Raw genomic sequence first — 20,307 nt, forward strand, 5'->3', positions numbered from 1 at the left:
AGAGGCCAAAAAGAAAGCCAAGGTGGATTATCCGGATCAGGGTACTTCAGGGTCAAGAGATGATGAAAATCTCTTTGATGAAAAGAAGAAGCCTACTAGAAAAGTAAGGCTACCCAAATCCATTCCGGTCAGACGTTCAAAGTCTGCTAAAAAACCGCCACCTAAAACAGCTGTTGTAACTCCTGGTGTATCAGCTGCTGTTAGTACTTCAGTAGTTTCAACATCTGCTCCCACTTCAACATCACACTACATCCAATGTTTTACCTCCATCACCACCAAAATCACAATCACCTCCTGTCAAAAGGCAGAAGACAGCAGTTGTTATAACTTCTGCTGTAAAGACAACAGTGGTTGGAACACCGGTTGTTCCAACAGCTGTTAGTCTATCACAAACCACTGCCACTACAACCACCTTTCCATCCAAAACATCATCAGTCCCTTCTCAAATAAAGAGAAGAAGGCTAATTCCTAAAGATGATGTCACTACACCATCCCAACCATCTTCAAAATCTTCAGCTCTTGTCAAAATACCAAAACTAGTTCCACTTTCTTCTGTTCCAATGCATAAACCCTTACCTCCTGCAGGTGTTCAATTCCCTCTTGAACTAGAAGCTGTCAGAGAAGAGATAAAATCCTTCTATACTGAGGATGACCCTGCCAAAAGGAGTTTGCCTTCAATCAAAGGATATCCCTGGCCCAAAAACATTGAAGAATATTTGAAGATAAAGGCCAAGCAAGCAGAGGATATCTCGAAAAGAAACACACAAGGGAAATCTGACAAAGAAGTATCATGATACTACCAATATCTGCTCACACAAGTCAGTTCCCTAGAACGTTTTGCTAAAAATGTCAGTCAACAAATTTCAGAAAGAGCAGCTGAAACTCTGAAGAAAGACTACATTGAAAGCATTATGTTCTACAAGAAATACAAAGGAGATAGACACATGTACAAAGAGTGGACTGTTCCAGAGCTTGAAGCTGAATCAGCCAGAATTCAAGTTATGATAAAAAGGAAAGTCACTCACACTCCTCCTGATTGGGCAAAGTTCAAAAAGAATGTACCTGAAAAGAAGTTGGAACTAAAAAGAATGAAAGAAGAATTGGTTGTTGCTGAATTTGGTACCAAAAGACAAGTTGCTAGATGGAAAGAAGATTTGGTCAGGTCAACCTACAAAAGGTTGGAGGAATTAAGGAAGAAAGATCCAAAAATTCCTCAAAAACCTGACTACCCTGAAGCAGCGGTTTCAAAAGGGCCATCAAAGTTGCAAACCAGGAGAGCCACTGCTCCAGCTGGTACTGCCATCTACAAAAGAAGGACACAAAGCCAGTTTGGAGCTGAAACTGTTCAAGAAATTCTTGCTGGAAATGTTGTCTTAAAAGAAGGCTTGTTAAGAACGTTAAAAGAAGAACTTGAACAAGAGAACTCTGCTACCACTGCTCAGCCAGTGATGAACCGGCCAGCCTCACCAAATACTTCTGCAAATAACCATCTCCCAATAAACCCACCAGGCTCAAAAATACAAAAGTGGGCAACTGACAAACAGACCTGCATATTGACTTTGCTCAGGCCTGGTGGAGTAGTGGAGAAAATATCAAGGGAACAAGCTCTTGGCCTGAGTCTTGAAGATTTGCAGGATCTCCTTGATCTTCCACTTAGCAGGGATGATGAAGATACAGATGCCCTTGACTTTGAATTACAATTTAAAGGTCAGATAAGGGAGCTGTTAATGAGGCAATAAAGTATCCATAAATAATGAAGGGTTTTGGCATTATCAGTTCCGGGGGAAGATTGTTGGGATTGAACCCTATCAGAGGAACAGATAATTAAAGCCAAAACTGGATCAGAACAGTGGATTATGAATAAGCAGATGCTGATACACAAATCTCTCCCCTTGAAAGTGATTACAACTACTGATGACCTCCTATCTGCTGATCTTACCAAACTACTGACTCATAACTGCTGCTCAACTAAAGATCTGATGGAAGACTAAAGTCCTGCTGATTCAATCTACAGCCTTGAGTCAAGCACTGCTGATCCGGACAAGTGCTGCTGGGTTCACAGCAGTAGAAGGTTGCAGCAGTTGTTCTAAAGTTTGTTTTGTAATAGAATGTATTAGCAGTAGTTAACACAAGTAGTGTCTGTATAGATCAGAGGTTAGAGTTTGTTAGGAGGTTAGATGTCACTTTCATGGTGACGTCAGCAAAGATGCTCAGTAGTTTGCGAGTGCCTATAAATAGTTCAGTACTTTGTACTGTTCTATTAGTTCTTCACATCATTTGTCTTCTTTGCACGAACAAACTACTGAGCTCGGGCTGAGGGAGAGTTTGCATTCATACATCTATCTTTGTAATCGTTGTTGAAATTAAATTCAATCATTCGGTTCATTGTGTAAAAGATGTTTGATCAAAGTATTACTCTCATTTGATTGTATGCAAAGTTTGTTTTCATTTTAATTCCGCTGCACAACTCATCCATTTTCATCTTAACTTCAAACACAAAATACAATCAAAAAGAAACTCAGATCCTAACAGAGGCCTTCGCGGGTGGGAAATACTTAGCAAGGAAGGCATCTCTAAGTCCAGCCCAAGTGCTATAAGTACTTGCTGGCTGCGAATCGAGCCATGTGGCTGTGCGACCAGCAAGCGAAAAAGGGAAGACTTGGAGATAGCGGGCATCAAGATTAACACCTTCGATGCCGAAGGTGCTACACAGACGGGTGAGACGGTTGATATGTGCAGGCGCATCCTCATCATCACGACTGTGGAACTGACAAGAGTTGTTAATGGCAGTCATGATGTATGAGGGAATTTGCTAGGACTTGTCATTGGTGATTTCAGGGATGGTAATGGGTGAGTTTGCGGTAAAACCCACGGTGGAGCGTTGGTGGACAGTTTGGTTTTCGGCCATTTGGTGAACTGGTGGTGGACTAGTTGGACGGGAAGTTGGTGGGGTGTTGTGGGGTGATGACTTCGGGATGAATTCAAAGTCTGGTGGTTTAGATTGTAGTGTAGAGTCAGAAGGGGCTGTAGATGAAGTTGAAGATTTTCTAACCTGTAAACTGGGTGTGGAGAAGGAAGACTTGTCGATCGGCGGCTTCATAGGTCCCTGAGAACGCGTGTGGGGCATGAACTGCAAAACCGAGAACAAACAAGTAAGACGACTCCAACAAAAGACTCTAAAAATCAAAAGACACTAAAATTACTTGGACTCCTACGACTCAAAAACACACAAAAAGCACGTATAGATATCAGTTGAAATCCAAACAAAGTAATTAACGCAATTGCCAAGACATCCCCGGCAACGGCGCCAAAAACTTGATGTGCAATAAGTAGTTCAAATAAATAAACTAAAATAACCCTAAATTTAGACTCAAGTAATAATAATCTAGACTCTCTAACTTGACTAAACTACTCACCGGCAAGTGAACCGGTCGACTCTAGCAAAGAAAAGCAAGTCCGGATGTCGAACCCACAAGGACTCTAATTAATCACGTTAAAGACTTTATTTAGACTTAACACTGACATGACTTGACTATTGTTATGTTTTAAGGGGAGGGGTTTACTAAAATCCTAAAATTGAAATTAAAATAAAATTAGACTATGAAACGAACAAGAACTAAGGTTTAATTCAAATGAGATTAACGACTACCTAGGATTGAATCCAGTTTAACTGGGAATGGACTTCTAACGGTACTATTGTGGTATGGAATCGGGATCGTGATGTACTAAACCCTAAGGTATTTCAAGCTAAGACTTCCCGACCATTCTCAGGAAGAAACCTAGGAAACCCTACAAGGCTGCTGTGAACACCGATTATTAGACTTCCTCTCAGTCCTCTAACATCTTCAAAAGTGCCCTAATTCGACTATCTACCTCTAACCGCGACAGTCTAAGGCAATCCTAGATTCTAACTTGGTTTAATAGACACAGGTAGAACTAGGGAACTAAGACCGACTTCTCTCAAAACCTATCTTAGCTATATATTACACCGAGACCTACTAAGTAACTCGAGCCTCTCAGCGACAAGTTAAGCAGAATACCTAATTCTAATTGAATTTTAATTACTGTTTCTAAGGATATCGGCCAATTTACCCAAAGATCACCCGATCCCGCAAAGATACGAATAATCAACAAAAATTCATTATGTGAATGACATCCACCAAAATTTATGTGAAACGATAAATAATCAACAATCAAAATTAAATACGCATATGCACCAAATTAAAGGTTCTAGAATTATTTACTTTCAAAGATCAATCCATACAAAACAATAGAAAACCATTAGCAATCCAAACTTCATTAATCTATCATCTAACCTAGATAGTAACGAAGGTTTAGCCTAAAACATAGTATTTAAAATCAAAACACAAGTTTCAAAACAAGAATTTATAATCAAAGTATCGAAACAAGAATATAATGAAAAAAACCGGGAGATAAGACCCGAACAATCTTCTTTCCTATGCTCCAAGCTTCAACCGGATGATTCCCGCAAGACAAAATACTCCGAAAACCGTAAAATCAGCTCTGAAAATTGCCTAGGGTTTCTTGAGTTCGTAACTTATCATTAATGATTATTCTCTTGAGATTATATACCAAAACCCTAATTTTTACGAAATATTTCCGTCAGATATTCCCGTCGCGTCGCGCGACGAGTAAAGACATACCTGGTGGCGCGACGCCACCATGTATAAATTCAGAAATTGTTTGTTAATTGTGGCGCTACGCGACGAGACTTGTCACACCCCTATTTCCACGTGTCACCGGTGGGCCCGGTGGGGGTTCCGTGACGTAGTTGATATCGTCATAGTCAAACATACAATATATAAATGCACAGTGGAAGCAAAAGAAAGATTTATTTCAACTTAATAATATTGTAATATCCAGGTATCACAAAATAGTCGAAATAGATCCACAGGTGGATTCAAACAAAAAGGAAACTTTATTTCAACAGACTTCATGCATCCTAAGCTTGCGAGACTTCTATGGATGCTAAGGAGTGGCCAGCCCTCTTACGCGTAGTAATTGCACTTAGCCTTTTGGGAAAATACGTCATTTACAATGGTAAATACAATTTAACCGACTCATTTTGAAAATGTTTGAAAATTGATTTAAATGCCCGAGGCACAAAACTTTTTATAACTTGGGATAATTATTTGCTTAATAATCTTGTAAAAGAATTACATGTCTGTTATGCCTTTAGTTGCCCGGGTCGTGCCGGGTTAAAGATTAATAGGCACACCACTTAATATAATTCCGCCGCGAGACTTCTCTCGACCGACGATTATACTTTATTGAAATGCACTACGGGTGTACGCCTACACCCGTGTGCTAAGGTCGTGGCCATTCTTTGAATGATGCCAAGGATATCCGGGACATGGTCATTAAACCCCCAAAGGCGTTAAACAAACAAAACAGCATTTTTAAACGGGTTAATTTGACAACACTTAACCACCGACCGGTTAAGGTCAATTCCCCGACCAAGCGGTATTTTATATACCGTACCCCAAGCCCGTATAGGGAAAATAAGTTAAACGTATTTACCTAAGCAAAGTATAATTCAAATACAGCGAGTGCACGTAGCTTTTACTGGGCTCCTAGATCTGGAAATTAAGGTTTTAATAACCTATTAGAATCCTAACGGGTCTTAAGCTTAGACCGGTTATTTTTATATGAAGATTACGGTCTTAAACGCACGATAAGGCGAAGACCGTTTAGAATGTGGTTTTAACCCAACAAGCTTGCATGCTTGTTTAATATGGATAACATACTCACATTCTGAATTTTGAGACCGAAAAGATATGGTTTGACCCGTTTCGGCTAAAATGGGTAAACTAGTTACATAAGCCGATCTGAACGCGTAAAGTGCGTAACGAGTAACCATAAGAGTCATATAGATGTTTCTGAAGTTAATATGCCTAAAATATGTTGTGATATCAGAATGATACCTTCCATTATGCCCCAAATGGTTTTAAACCAAAACTATGCCTTATAAGGGCATTTTGGTCATTTTAAAGGGTGTAAAAGAGTTTAGATATTAATCTGAGTTACAGGTCTGAATGAATCAGTACGTATACTCATTTTATCATGTTGTATCAGTAGGATATCAACTATATGTGAAATTTATAACTTATAACCATCCTATGCTCCGTAGGGGCATTTTGGTAATTTTACATAGGCCTAAAGGGTCAAAACTGGAAATCTGAATTAATTTATTTCCCTATTGTTTAAAATATAAAATTTTACTAATTACATCAGTAAGTTCAACCCCTTATGCTTAACAAGGTTCTAGTGCATACTTATGTGCTAAAAACGCTTAAAAAGGCGATTTGGAGCCATTTCCGGGTTTTCTGTAAAAAGCTGATATTTTTAATATCCCAGCAGGCTCAAAATAATTTATTTAACATAACAAATCAGTAGAAAAAGGTTTGGGGTTAAAAGGATTTGTAAAACTCATTTTATGGCTTAAAAGGGCAAAACCGGCATAAACCGAATTAATCTTAGAACACTAAGTTATGCTCAGCCTAAAAATACATAAAAATCTTCAAAAATCCCAAAATATTATTTTATAACAGTAGGTATAAGGTTTTGTATAAAACTTTGGGTTTAGATAGGCTATATGTAATTTACGCCATTTAATTACTAAAGAAGCCTTAAATTACGCTATTGAGCATAACTCTTAATCTACACCTCAAACTGATCTCAAATTTTAGGTGCAAGTTTATAAATCAGTAGCTAAGGTGTCTACCCTTTTACATTTTCAAAAATCACATTTTAAGGTCAAATGGGCATAATGGTCAACATATAAGCGATTAACGGAAACATGCATGTGAATAGGATATCTAATGAACCAGGTTGTATAATCTCAGAGAGTTATACTAACATGCAAATAGCTCCAAAAGAAGCTCTAAGGCAATCCTAAACTTGGCTTAAACGGGTCAGAACTGATAGTCAAAGCAATAGTCAAACTTTGCGACTTTCGGTTCCAAACCGAGCCTAAACTGAAAATTGTCGAGTTGAACATGTTGGAACATGTTGGAACATGTTCTTACATTAATTACCAAGTTATTTTAATGATCAAACAGGTTGCATGTATCCTACATTGCTAATTATGCATTAATTTGAGAATAAGCATTATGTTGACTTTTTATAATCATCTTTGACTCGACAATTAACATAGTTAGAGTGGGATTCTGGAAATACCCTTTTAAGGGTTTGTTACCCACATAATTAGCTACTTATAGGTATTTTTAATTCGAGATATTAGTGAGTAATTATTGACTAATCTCGAAGTCAAACCTTAATTACGACGGTTTGACTTTTAGCTAATTAACTAAGCTAAAACGAATTTAGAAAGCTTAAGGACACTTGCAAAGGTCCTAATTAAGATTAGGGATGCTAAGAATGCTTGCTTGCTGTCCAGAGAGCTCCAGAAATAAGTTGTGAACTTTTGAAAGTGAGTGTTCAAATGGTTACAACTTCAAGTCCCTTATATAGTAATCTTAGATGCTTTAGATGATGCCACAAAGGTCTATGCATGTCCCCTGATCATCACATCTGTCCCTAATGCATGAAAACCAATTTGCACAGCCCCTTGTATTCATTTATAGGCCCTTAAGTCGGTTTATCAGCTTTACAGGCAGTTGTCCTTTTTTTTCGCATCAGAGGACCCCTCGCGTGACGCGTAGGTCCACTAAGGGGTCTACGCGTAGCGCGACACCCCTGTGAACGAAATTCAATTTTCCAAATTTGCTGTTTTGGTCCCTGGTCCTTTATTACGTGGTTTTAAGCCCCTAAATTGCATTTCCAGCCCTCTAGTTTGATTTTTAAGGGCCTTGGGACTTTTACTAACTTGGTTAAGTCCTTGACTAACCTTGTAACCACTCATAAGGCCTTAGAATTCAATGTTGATGCTTTTAACCCCTCGTACACGAATTTGATCATAACTTTCTCATACGATAACGAATCTTTATGAAATTTTAACCACATATTCTAGTGAGTATACTTTATCATTACAAAGCATCGGGTCTGCCAAAAGGTCACTCAGACGTATACTTTGCACATGTTGACACATTTAGCCCCTCTAGTTTGTAATTCCTCACTTTCTTTCATATTTAGCTTCGTATGATCCATGATTTATTCGTTTGAAGGTATAAACACCTTGTGGGGCTATTTTTAAATATAATTGTCCATCGTTGACACTTTGGACCCTTATATTTACATAGTTTCCCCATTTGTCAACAGTAGTCCCTCTAAAGTATTCTTTCTCACGTTCAAAGCTTATGACACGTGTTTATACATTATTGGACATAAAATTTCAAGATGTTACATCCTCACCCCCTTAAAAGAAATCTCGACCTCGAGATTTATGGAAATAATTGAGGGTACTTTTCTTTCATTGTGGACACTAACTCCCACGTATCTTCAGGACCTCTGCGGGCATCCCACTTCACCTTGACAATAGGCACAAGCTTCCTTCGAAGCCTTTTTACCTGTCGATCCTCAATCGACACAGGTTTCTCCACAAATTTTAAGCTTTCGTCTATATGCACATTTGTGTGTGGTATGACTAGCGACTCATCAGCTAGACATTTCTTCAGATTGCAGATGTGAAATACGTTATGAATACCATTGAGCTCTTCAGGTAAGTTTAACTTATAAGCCACTGATCCAATACATTCAATGATCTCGAATGGTCCTATATACCTTGGGCTCAACTTACCTTTCTTACCGAATCGCATCACCCCTTTCCAGGGTGACACTTTGAGTAAAACTTTATCGCCAACCTCAAACTTGAGAGGTTTTCGCCTTTTATCCGCATAGCTCTTCTGTCTATCTCGAGCAGCTTTTAGGTGATCGCGGATCTGGACAATCTTGTCCGTTGTCTCGAAGACTATGTCAGGACCTGATAATTGAGTATCTCCTACTTCTGCCCAACAGATGGGCGTTCTGCACTTCCTACCAATAGTGCTTCAAAGGGTGCAGCCTGAATGCTTGTATGGTAGCTATTGTTGTACGAGAACTCGACCAATGGTAGATGTCTGTCCCAACTACCACCTAGGTCAATTACGCACGCTCGCAGCATGTCTTCCAACGTTTGAATAGTATGCTCACTCTGCCCATCCGTTTGAGGATGGTAAGCCGTACTGAAATTCAATTGAGTGCCCAGAGACTGTTGGAAACTCTTCCAAAAATGAGACGTGTACCTAGTATCCCGATCTGAGATAATAGATATAGGTACGCCATGCAAAGATACAATCTTATCCACATATAGTTGGGCTAACATGTCAGAGCTGAAGGTCTCTTTAATGGGTAGGAAATGTGCTGACTTAGTCAGTCTATCAACTATGACCCCTATAGTATCATTTCCTTTCTTCGTCTTTGGCAACTTGGTGATGAAATCCATCGTCACCATTTCCCATTTCCAACACAGCTTCCTTTTGTGCAGCTAACAACCTCTCATTCAAACTGTTCTTGATTTCAATGCTCTTGGCATTGATCCTTATCGGCTTCACTCTCTCCTTTCTACTTAAGGCATCAGCGACTATGTTTGCCTTTCCTGGATGGTATCTTATCTCACAGTCATAATCGTTCAGAGTTTACATCCATCGTCGCTGCCTCATATTTAAATCCTTCTGATTGAACAAGTGCTGAAGGCTCTTGTGATCAGAGTAGATCACACACTTAGTCCCACACAGATAATGCCTCCAAAGCTTAAGTGCAAATACCACGGCACCCAATTCCAAGTCATGGGTGGTGTAATTCTTCTCATGCACCTTTAGTTGACGCGAAGCATAGGCAATGACCTTGCCTTTTTGCATTAACACACAACCCATTCCGGTATGTGATGCATCGCAATACACCACAAATTCTTCAATACCTTCAGGTAGAGTCAGCACTAGAGCGTTACTCAACTTCTGCTTCAAGATATCAAAAGATTCTTGCTGCTTGGGCCCCCAATCAAACTTAATATTCTTACGTGTTAACGAAGTTAAGGGCGCAGCAATCCTTGAAAATTTTTCAATAAATCGCCTATAGTATCCTGCCAAACCTAGGAAGCTACGAATCTCTGTAGGCGTCTTTGGCTCTTGCCAGTTCATAATAGCTTCTATCTTTGCGGGATCCACTTGAATTCCATGTTCACTCACAACATGTCCAAGGAACTGGACTTCGCGAAGCCAAAATTCACACTTTGAAAACTTGGCATAGAGCTTCTCTTGATGAAGCAGCTTAAGAATGCACCGAAGATGCTTCTCGTGGTCAGCTTGGCTCTTTGAGTAAATGAGATGTCATAGATGAAGACAATGACAAATTTATCCAGATAAGGCTTGCATACGCGATTCATGAGATCCATGAATGCGGCAGGTGCGTTAGTGAGCCCAAAAGGCATCACTAGGAACTCGTAATGACCATAACGAGTCCTAAACGCAGTCTTATGTACATCCTCCTCCTTGACCTTCAATTGATGATAGCCTGACCTAAGATCTATCTTGGAAAAGTAACTCGCTCCCTGTAGCTGGTCGAATAGATCGTCGATTCTAGGCAAAGGATATCTGTTCTTGATAGTAACCTTGTTTAGCTCACGGTAATCAACGCATAGACGCATTGATCCATCCTTCTTCTTAACGAACAAAATCGGCGCTCCCCATGGAGATGAACTAGGTCTAATGAAACCCTTAGCTAGCAAATCATCTAGCTGCGTCCTTAATTCCTTCATCTCCGTTGGTGCTAATCTATATGGTGCTCTTGCCACTGGTGCAGCTCCGGGGATGATGTCAATCCTAAATTCCACTTGCCTATCTGGTGGCAAACCATGTAGTTCTTCCGGAAAAACCTCGGGATATTCAGAAATGACTGGTATGTCTTCAATCCTGGGCTTCTTCTCGTCAATGGTTACTTGTGCCATATAAATGATGCAACCTTTACTCAGACATCTGGATGCCTTAAGCATAGTCACTTGCTCAGGCAATCCATGTTGAGTATCTCCCTGAATAGTGAGTGGCTCACCAGATGGAGTCTTGATTACTACCTGCTTCTTGTTGCACATTATCTGGGCTTGGTTATGCGATAACCAATCCATACCTATTACTATATCAAAGCCTGCTAGCTTAAAGGGTAACAAGGATAAAGGAAAAGAGTGGTTCCTAATGGATAGGACACATCCATCTAATACAGTTTAAACTGTTTCTATTGATCCAGCAGCTAATTCCACTTCATATTTCATGCTTAGGGTTTTAACAGGTAATTTCAATAATTCACAAAACTTATTATCTACAAAAGATCTATCCGCCCCGGAATCAAATAACACTCTTGCGTAGACATCATTAATGAGAAAAGTACCTGTTATGACATTGTCATCCTGAATAGCTTCCTTCGCATCCATGCGGAAGACCCTTGCATTGGTCTTCTTTCCCTCCTCAGCCTTCTTTGCAAGTTTCGGGTAGTTGGGTCTAAGATGCCCCTTCTCATTACAATTGAAGCATGTGGCATCCTTGAGTTTCTTACAGTCTAATGCCTTGTGATCTGGGGACTTGCAAATTCCACATGCCTTTGGCTGGGATTGGGATCTGGACTCATACCTACATTTTCCAAAATGGTGCTTCTTACAAACCTTGCACCTGGGTTTATCACCCGTCTGTTGATCTCCCTTCTTGGATCCCGACCCTTTATTCTGGTCATTGTTTCCCTTGCGCTTCTTATCTGAGCGTCGCGAACCATCCTCTTCGCGTTTCCTCTTCTCGGCATCCGAATTTCTCAGTGATCTCTGTCTTACTGCGTCCAGCGTGAGAGACAGAGATATGTCAGCTACTGATCTGAATTTAGTGGGCCGAGAGGCCTTGACACTTGCTTTTATTTCTGGGGCCAGACCCCCAATAAAACGGGCTATCCTCTTCGGTTCAGGCGTCACAAGGTAAGGAACTAGCCTCGACAAGGTATTGAAACTTGTGAGATAAGCCTGGCAGTCCAGGTTCTTCATCACCAGATATAGAAAATCAGATTCTATCCTTTCAACCTCGTGTTGGGGACAGTAGTTCTCCTTGATGAGAGCAACAAACTGGTCCCATGACATGTTATACAGCGGAACCTTTCCAATAGCCTGTATTAATGACTTCCACCAGGCCAAGGCTTCTCCCTTAAACGACTGGGATACAAACTTTACAATATCCTTTTCGGCACAACCACTGATGTCCACAACAGTGTCCATCTCATCCAGCCAAGTCATACAGTCCACTGCCCCCTTCTCCCCATTAAAATCCCGGGGTTTACAAGACACAAAATATTTATACGTGCAACCTTTGGCACGTGGGGCATCATCAAACACAATCTTCTTGGAATGACCACAAGTTTTCATTTGAAGAATGTCTATCATCATCCTTCTTAGTCTCATCCTTCTTAGACTTGGGTTGGACAGAGGGTGGCTTGCTGTGAGACTCCGAGTGAGTCTTCGACTTATTATGCGGTGTAGACAGGGTCCTACTATGGGTCCCACTGTACTCACTGTATTGTCGCTCTAAAGCCTTTGTAACCGCATCATCAATAAGCGCTTTCAGCTATGCGCCAGTTAACTGTATCTTTGCATTCTCGTGATTCTCCACCGGACGACTGTTCACCTCGTCCGACCTAGCCATGTAGCTTCAATTGCTACATAAAAGGATAATAGGCAAGGTTTTATTTAGAAGCTAATACAGTATTTTGTATTCTATTAACCATGGTTTTGAATAACCATTGCTGGTTAATTTGTTAAGCAATTATTTATGCAGGACCTTTATTAAAATCCTATATTATAGTTAAGAATTAACAGATAACTTAGTCACGAAGACAATGTTAATCTATAACCCGGATTCTTACAGGATCAAGGTATTAGGGTCAGAATCACAGTTCATTACCCTATTCTAGACAGTGAGTTGCAGACTTCGACTGACTCTTAGTCCCAGAGGACATTAATTTATTACCCGTAGGCACTTCATCCCCAAGGGATGGTTATATAAATACAGGGAATTTTAGATTAACCCAGTTTAAAGATGGTCTATGTGATTTATACTGCATCACAATTTGCCCAAAATGCTAACATACCTACAGATGTTAACAAAATTTTGGAATCTTTTAGACAGGTTCTACCATCTTGGCCATGCCTGCGACGACACGTGGCTAGGTTTTACCCCTAAGATTCTCTTTTAACATAACGCAGATCAATCCTAAGTTGAGATGTTAATTATGGATCTGAATCTAATTATGGAGATACCATCTTGGCCTTGTCTTAAAATGACACATGGCTAGGTCTTGTCCCTTTTTAGATTTTGCCATTTTATTAATGGTAGATCTTCTTTATTTAGGAATGTTAGTTTCATTTTACTTTTTATTTTAATTTTATGCATACACTTAATAATAACAATTATGAAAATTTAAATGCAATCATTCCATTAATAAAGATTAGACAGTACAATACGTGCCCTAAACGGGACATCTACAAAATAACACGCCCGCGCAGGGGCGAAACACAAACAAACAAACCCACGCAGGGGTTAACAGAAAGACATGCCCACGCAGGGGCAGAATACTGAAAGACAAGCCCACGCAGGGGCTGAGTACAGAAACAACAAGTCCACGCAGGGACTGATTACAACTACATAAAATAAACAACAAGGTCTTTAATGACCCCTTCTCTTGGACTTCCCCTTGAGCAAGTCTGACAGACCTTTGAAGAAGCCTCGGTTGCTTTCGCAGTCTTCACGGACCACTTGCTTGACTCGGTTCAATCGGTCGAGAACTTCTTGTTGGCGCTCCGGCGGGATTAGCTGCGGCTGCGGCGGCTGGTACAGAGGTTGAGGAGGTGGTGGACGCTGGTACCCATAAGTCGGGTAACCAGTGGTCCAAAGACCACCATAGGGTCCCTCTGGATGACGGGAATTGTAGTCCCACGCTTCCTGATATGGGTTTACGTGGGCATAGTCGAACTGGGTATGAGCCGGCTGCTCAAAAGGGTTGTACGCCGCTGAGCCGGCGTAAGCAGGTATTGGGTTGTCAAAACCCAACGGAGGTGCCATAGGCACTGAGTTGACCTCTGGAATGGGGTTTGATGGACCCCCCATTTGTGGTTCTTCTTCTTCTTCCTGGAGTGGCGGATAATGACTGCCACTCGATGGTTGGGGAGTGCTGATGCGGACTCCTCCTCGCACGGACATCCGTGCGTTTGACCTTCTCCGCCTCGGTGGCTCCGAAGGCGGTTGTTGCTCTACTGGTGGTGGTTGTGGTGGTGGAGTGACTGCCACAAAATGGTGATCCTCGGAAGGATCCTGTTGCTGCTGTTGCTGGTGATAAGAGGACAAGTGCTCGGACGGGGTGAAATACCAGTCCCACTGTTTGAACCTCTCCTGGTAACTGTCCGGACCGCGGTACGGCGATCCGTGGAAAGATGACCCATCTAAGATCTCAATGGGGTGGTTTGGCGTCCCTGTAGCAGGCTCCATGGGATCAGTATCTTCGTCCATGTCATTCTCACCAGAAAAATGATCTTCCGGTCCAAGTAGGTTAAAACCCACGGGTTCTTGAAGGTAGTTATCCGGGTTGAACCGGCTTTGGAATGTGGGGGTAGGGTCACCAAAAGAGTGGTGAGAGTTGGACCTTTGCGGAGGTATGAAAGAGGGTGGTTGATCGTTGGGCTCATTCTCTGATTGGGGCCCAAAAGAGTGCTGGTAAGAGGGTGAGGAACTGAGGGAGACTGACCACCTCCCGGGTTCAACATAGAGCCTCCACGGCTCTTGTGGGCTCGTACTCATCGTGATGGAAGGTGTTCGCCGGTGTGAGGGCCCGGCTTCATGATCGTGGCTCGTGAAAGGAGCCTTTCCCCGTCCACGTCTCATTCGTGGTGGCATGATTAACCTGTCAACAAAATGATACAACGACATATATATATATATATATATATATATATATATATAATAAAATAAAGACAAAATGAAATAAAATAAAACAGAGTTTGTCCTATGTTCTTTGTCTAGACTCGGAACTCGAGGAATGTGCATTTATTTGACTGAGATTAAACACAAAAAAGGCTAGTGTTTAATTCACTCAGCGTTGGCTCTGATACCAACCTGTCACACCCCTATTTCCACGTGTCACCGGTGGGCCCAGTGGGGGTTCCTTGACGTAGTTGATATCGTCATAATCAAACATACAATATATAAATGCACAGCGGAAGCAAAAGAAAGATTTATTTCAACTTAATAATATTGTAATATCCAAGTATCACAAAATAGTCGAAATAGATCCACAGGCGGATTCAAACAAAAAGGAAACTTTATTTCAACAGACTTCATGCATCCTAAGCTTGCGAGACTTCTGTGGATGCTAAGGAGTGGCCAGCCTATTACGCGTAGTACCTGCACTTAGCCTTTTTGGAAAATACGTCAGTTTACACTGGTAAATACAATTTAACCGACTCATTTTGAAAATGTTTGAAAATTGATTTAAATGCCCGAGGCATAAAACTTTTTATAACTTGGGATAATTATTTGCTTAATAATCTTGTAAAAGAATTACATGTCTGTTATGCGTTCAGTTGCCCGGGTCATGCCGGGTTAAAGATTAATAGACACACCACTTAATATAATTCCGCCGCGAAACTTCTCTCGACCGAGGATTATACTTTATTGAAATGCACTACGGGTGTACGCCTACACCCGTGTGCTAAGGTCGTGGCCATTCTTTGAATGATGCCAAGGATATCCGGGACATGGTCATTAAACCCCCAAAGGCGTTAAACAAACAAAACAGCATTTTTAAATGGGTTAATTTGACAACACTTAACCACCGACCGGTTAAGGTCAATTCCCCGACCAAGCGGTATTTTATATACCGTACCCCAAGCCCTATAGGGAAAATAAGTTAAACGTATTTACCTGAGCAAAGTATAATTCAAATACTGCGAGTGCACGTAGCTTTTACTGGGCTTCTAGATCTGGAAATTAAGATTTTAATAACCTATTAGAATCCTAACGGGTCTTAAGCTTAGACCGGTTATTTTTATATGAAGATTACGGTCTTAAACGCACGATAAGGCGAAGACCGTTTTAGAATGTGGTTTTAACCCAACAAGCTTGCATGCTTGTTTAATATGGGTAACATAATCACATTCTGAATTTTGAGACCGAAAAGATATGGTTTGACCCGTTTCGGCTAAAATGGGTAAACTAGTTACATAAGCCGATCTGAACGCGTAAAGTGCGTAACGAGTAACCATAAGAGTCATATAGATGTTTCTGAAGTTAATATGCCTAAAATATGTTGTGATATCAGAATGATACCTTCCATTATGCCCCAAATGGTTTTAAACCAAAACTATGCCTTATAAGGGCATTTTGGTCATTTTAAAGGGTGTAAAAGAGTTTAGATATTAATCTGAGTTACAGGTCTGAATGAATCAGTACGTATACTCATTTTATCATGTTGTATCAGTAGGATATCAACTATATGTGAAATTTATAACTTATAACCATCCTATGCTCCGTAGGGGCATTTTGGTAATTTTACAAAGGCCTAAAGGGTCAAAACTGGAAATCCGAATTAATTTATTTCCCTACTGTTTAAAATATAAAATTTTACTAATTACATCAGTAAGTTCAACCCCTTATGCTTAACAAGGTTCTAGTGCATACTTATGTGCTAAAAACGCTTAAAAAGGCGATTTGGAGCCATTTCCGGGTTTTCTGTAAAAAGCTGATATTTTTAATATCCCAGCAGGCTCAAAATAATTTATTTAACATAACAAATCAGTAGAAAAAGGTTTGGGGTTAAAAGGATTTGTAAAACTCATTTTATGGCTTAAAAGGGCAAAACCGGCATAAACCGAATTAATCTTAGAACACTAAGTTATGCTCAGCCTAAAAATACATAAAAATCTTCAAAAATCCCAAAATATTATTTTATAACAGTAGGTATAAGGTTTTGTATAAAAATTCGGATTTAGATAGGCTATATGTAATTTACGCCATTTAATTACTAAAGAAGCTTTATATTACGCTATTGAGCATAACTCTTAATCTACACCTCAAACTGATCTCAAATTTTAGGTGCAAGTTTATAAATCAGTAGCTAAGGTGTCTACCCTTTTACATTTTCAAAAATCACATTTTAACGTCAAATGGGCATAATGGTCAACATATAAGCGATTAACGGAAACATGCATGTGAATAGGATATCTAATGAACCAAGTTGTATAATCTCAGAGAGTTATACTAACATGCAATTAGGTCCAAAAGAAGCTCTAAGGCAATCCTAAACTTGGCTTAAACGTGTCAGAATTTATAGTCAAAGCAATAGTCAAACTTTGCGACTTTCGGTTCCAAATCGAGCCTAAACTGAAAATTGTCGAGTTGAACATGTTGGAACATGTTCTTACATTAATTACCAAGTTATTTTAATGATCAAACAGGTTGCATGTATCCTACATTGCTAATTATGCATTAATTTGAGAATAAGCATTATGTTGACTTTTTATAATCATCTTTGACTTGACAATTAACATAGTTAGAGTGGGATTCTGGAAATACCCTTTTAAGGGTTTGTTACCCACATAATTAGCTACTTATAGGTATTTTTAATTCGAGATATTAGTGAGTAATTATTGACTAATCTCGAAGTCAAATTTAATTACGACGGTTTGACTTTTAGCTAATTAACTAAGCTAAAGCGAATTTAGAAAGGTTAAGGACACTTACAAAGGTCCTAATTAAGATTAGGGATGCTAAGAATGTTTGCTTGCTGTCCAGAGAAATAAGTTGTGAACTTTTGCAAGTGAGTGTTCAAATGGTTACAACTTCAAGTCCCTTATATAGTAATCTTAGATGCTTTAGATGATGCCACAAAGGTCTATGCATGTCCCCTGATCATCACATCTGTCCCTAATGCATGAAAACCAATTTGCACAGCCCCTATGTATTCATTTACAGGCCCTTAAGTCGGCTTATCAGCTTTACAGGCAGCTGTCCTTTTTTTTTCGCATCAGAGGACCCCTCGCGTGACTTGTAGGTCCCCTAAGGGGTCTACGCGTAGCGCGACACCCCTGTGAACGAAATTCAATTTTCCAAATTTGTTGTTTTAGTCCCTGGTCCTTTATTACGTGGTTTTAAGCCCCTAAATTGCATTTCCAGCCCTCTAACTTGATTTTTAAGGCCTTGGGACTTTTACTAACTTGGTTAAGTCCTTGACTAACCTTGTAACCACTCATAAGGCCTTAGAATTCAATGTTGACGCTTTTAACCCCTCGTACACGAATTTGATCATAACTTTCTCATACGATAACGAATCTTTATGAAATTTTAACCACATATTCTAGTGAGTATATTTTATCGTTACAAAGCATCGGGTCTGCCAAAAGGTCACTCAGAGGTATACTTTGCACATGTTGACACATTTAGCCCCTCTAGTTTGTAATTCCTCACTTTCTTCATATTTAGATTCGTATGATCCATGATTTATTCGTTTGAAGGTATAAACACCTTGTGGGGCTATTTTTAAATATAATTATCCATTGTTGACACTTTGAACCCTTATATTTACATAGTTTCCCCGTTTGTCAATAGTAGTCCCTCTAAAGTATTCTTTCTCACGTTCAGAGCTTATGACACGTGTTTATACATTATTGGAGATAAATTTTCAAGGTGTTACAAGACTCTATTTTATCCATGGCGCGATGCCACAAACGTTTTTTCACAGAATGTTGCGTGAATTTTCCAGCTTGAATTCTCAAAAACTTCAAAATAATTCTAACTCTTTTTCCAAATAGTTCCGGGACTTGGTTTTTAAGCAATTTAGCTCGGTTCCACTCCATTTTCAGCAATATTCAATACCAAGACCTGGAAAAACGCAAATATGTCAATAGCTCGCAATTCTAACTAAAACTAAACTAGAAATAACGAGAAATAATACAAACTATACACGAATAAAGGATGTATTTTGCAATACATCATAAAACAACCACGAAAATACATGGATCAGAATGCGAGACTAACGCATACCGTGATAAACCAAACACCGTTCACGGTGACACGTAACAAAGGTGATCGGAAGTTTTGGACAGACAATCTCGGAATCAATACGACAACATGCAATAGAATCGAAGCTTACATGAGTTTGGCCGGAACTTTACTAGAAGACATCGCGGAACCCTAATCTTTGTCTCCACCGCCACTTCTCAACAAAAGAAACACCATCCGCTGCGTGTTGGAGAAGGGGGAGGAAGCAGTGGAAGTGGAAGGAGGAGACGACGTCGCTGGTTCAATTCCAAACCGCCATCGCCAGAATGAAGTCGGTGGCGTGGTGGAGAGGGAGAAGGAAGCAGCGGCAATGGAAGGAGGAGACGTTGTCTCTGGTTCAGGTCCAAACCGCCGTCGCCAGAGTAAAAACTGTCGGAAGTGCCACCAACATGCTCTGTGTCACTCTATATTTCTTTTGTGCCAATCCAGGGCTCATATTTGTATTGTCCATGTGAAAGCACCAGAGGCAGTGGTGGGTGTTGTCAGGTATGGCAGATGAGGGCGCGTGATTATTTGGTAATGAAGCCATCACCGCCCAAATGGGCCAATCTGACCTCAGCATCACAATATTACCCAATGAATAGGTGCCAAACAAGCACCTGGCACTATTCATTACTGTTCATTCACTTTGATTTTTAATATGTATATAATTCCAAACTTCATATTAAGTTCAAAACAATTATAAAATAAATCCACCTAACATCACAATGTTTACGTTAAATCTTAAATCCGATCAATTAATTTGTTCAACAATCACTATTATTTTTATCGTTTAATATTTTTAAAAATCTTGATTATTACAAAAATTAGCGATTAAAGGTTTTAATATATATCTTACACAATATAATAAAATATATAAACATAAATTATTGGTGATTATAGTTACCAAAGTTCCAAGAATTTACAAATATATACTTTTAAATGTGAACTAAATTCATAAAATTATTAAGTTATATTTTAATTTATGGTTGTAATTTAATATCAATAATAATTAAGATATTTCTTATTAGGTAGAGGACATTTACATTGCTTCTTAAGTTTGGAATGTAATTAAAATTTGATTTGCAGACAAGAAAAAAAATTATTATCTAAAAGTTAATTAGTTTTTATTTAAGAAGCAGGAGTACAATAAAGAAACAGATTTAAAAGTTATTATAAATATTAACACATATTAATGATATGAAAATTACATCATTAGCTCAAATATTAGAAATTAGAATTAGCAACGTATACTTTTTGCTAACATCTTTGTAAATATTAAATTTCTATGTTAAGT

The sequence above is a fragment of the Helianthus annuus genome, chromosome 3 (assembly GCF_002127325.2).
Source record: "Helianthus annuus cultivar XRQ/B chromosome 3, HanXRQr2.0-SUNRISE, whole genome shotgun sequence".
Taxonomy (NCBI): domain Eukaryota; kingdom Viridiplantae; phylum Streptophyta; class Magnoliopsida; order Asterales; family Asteraceae; genus Helianthus; species Helianthus annuus.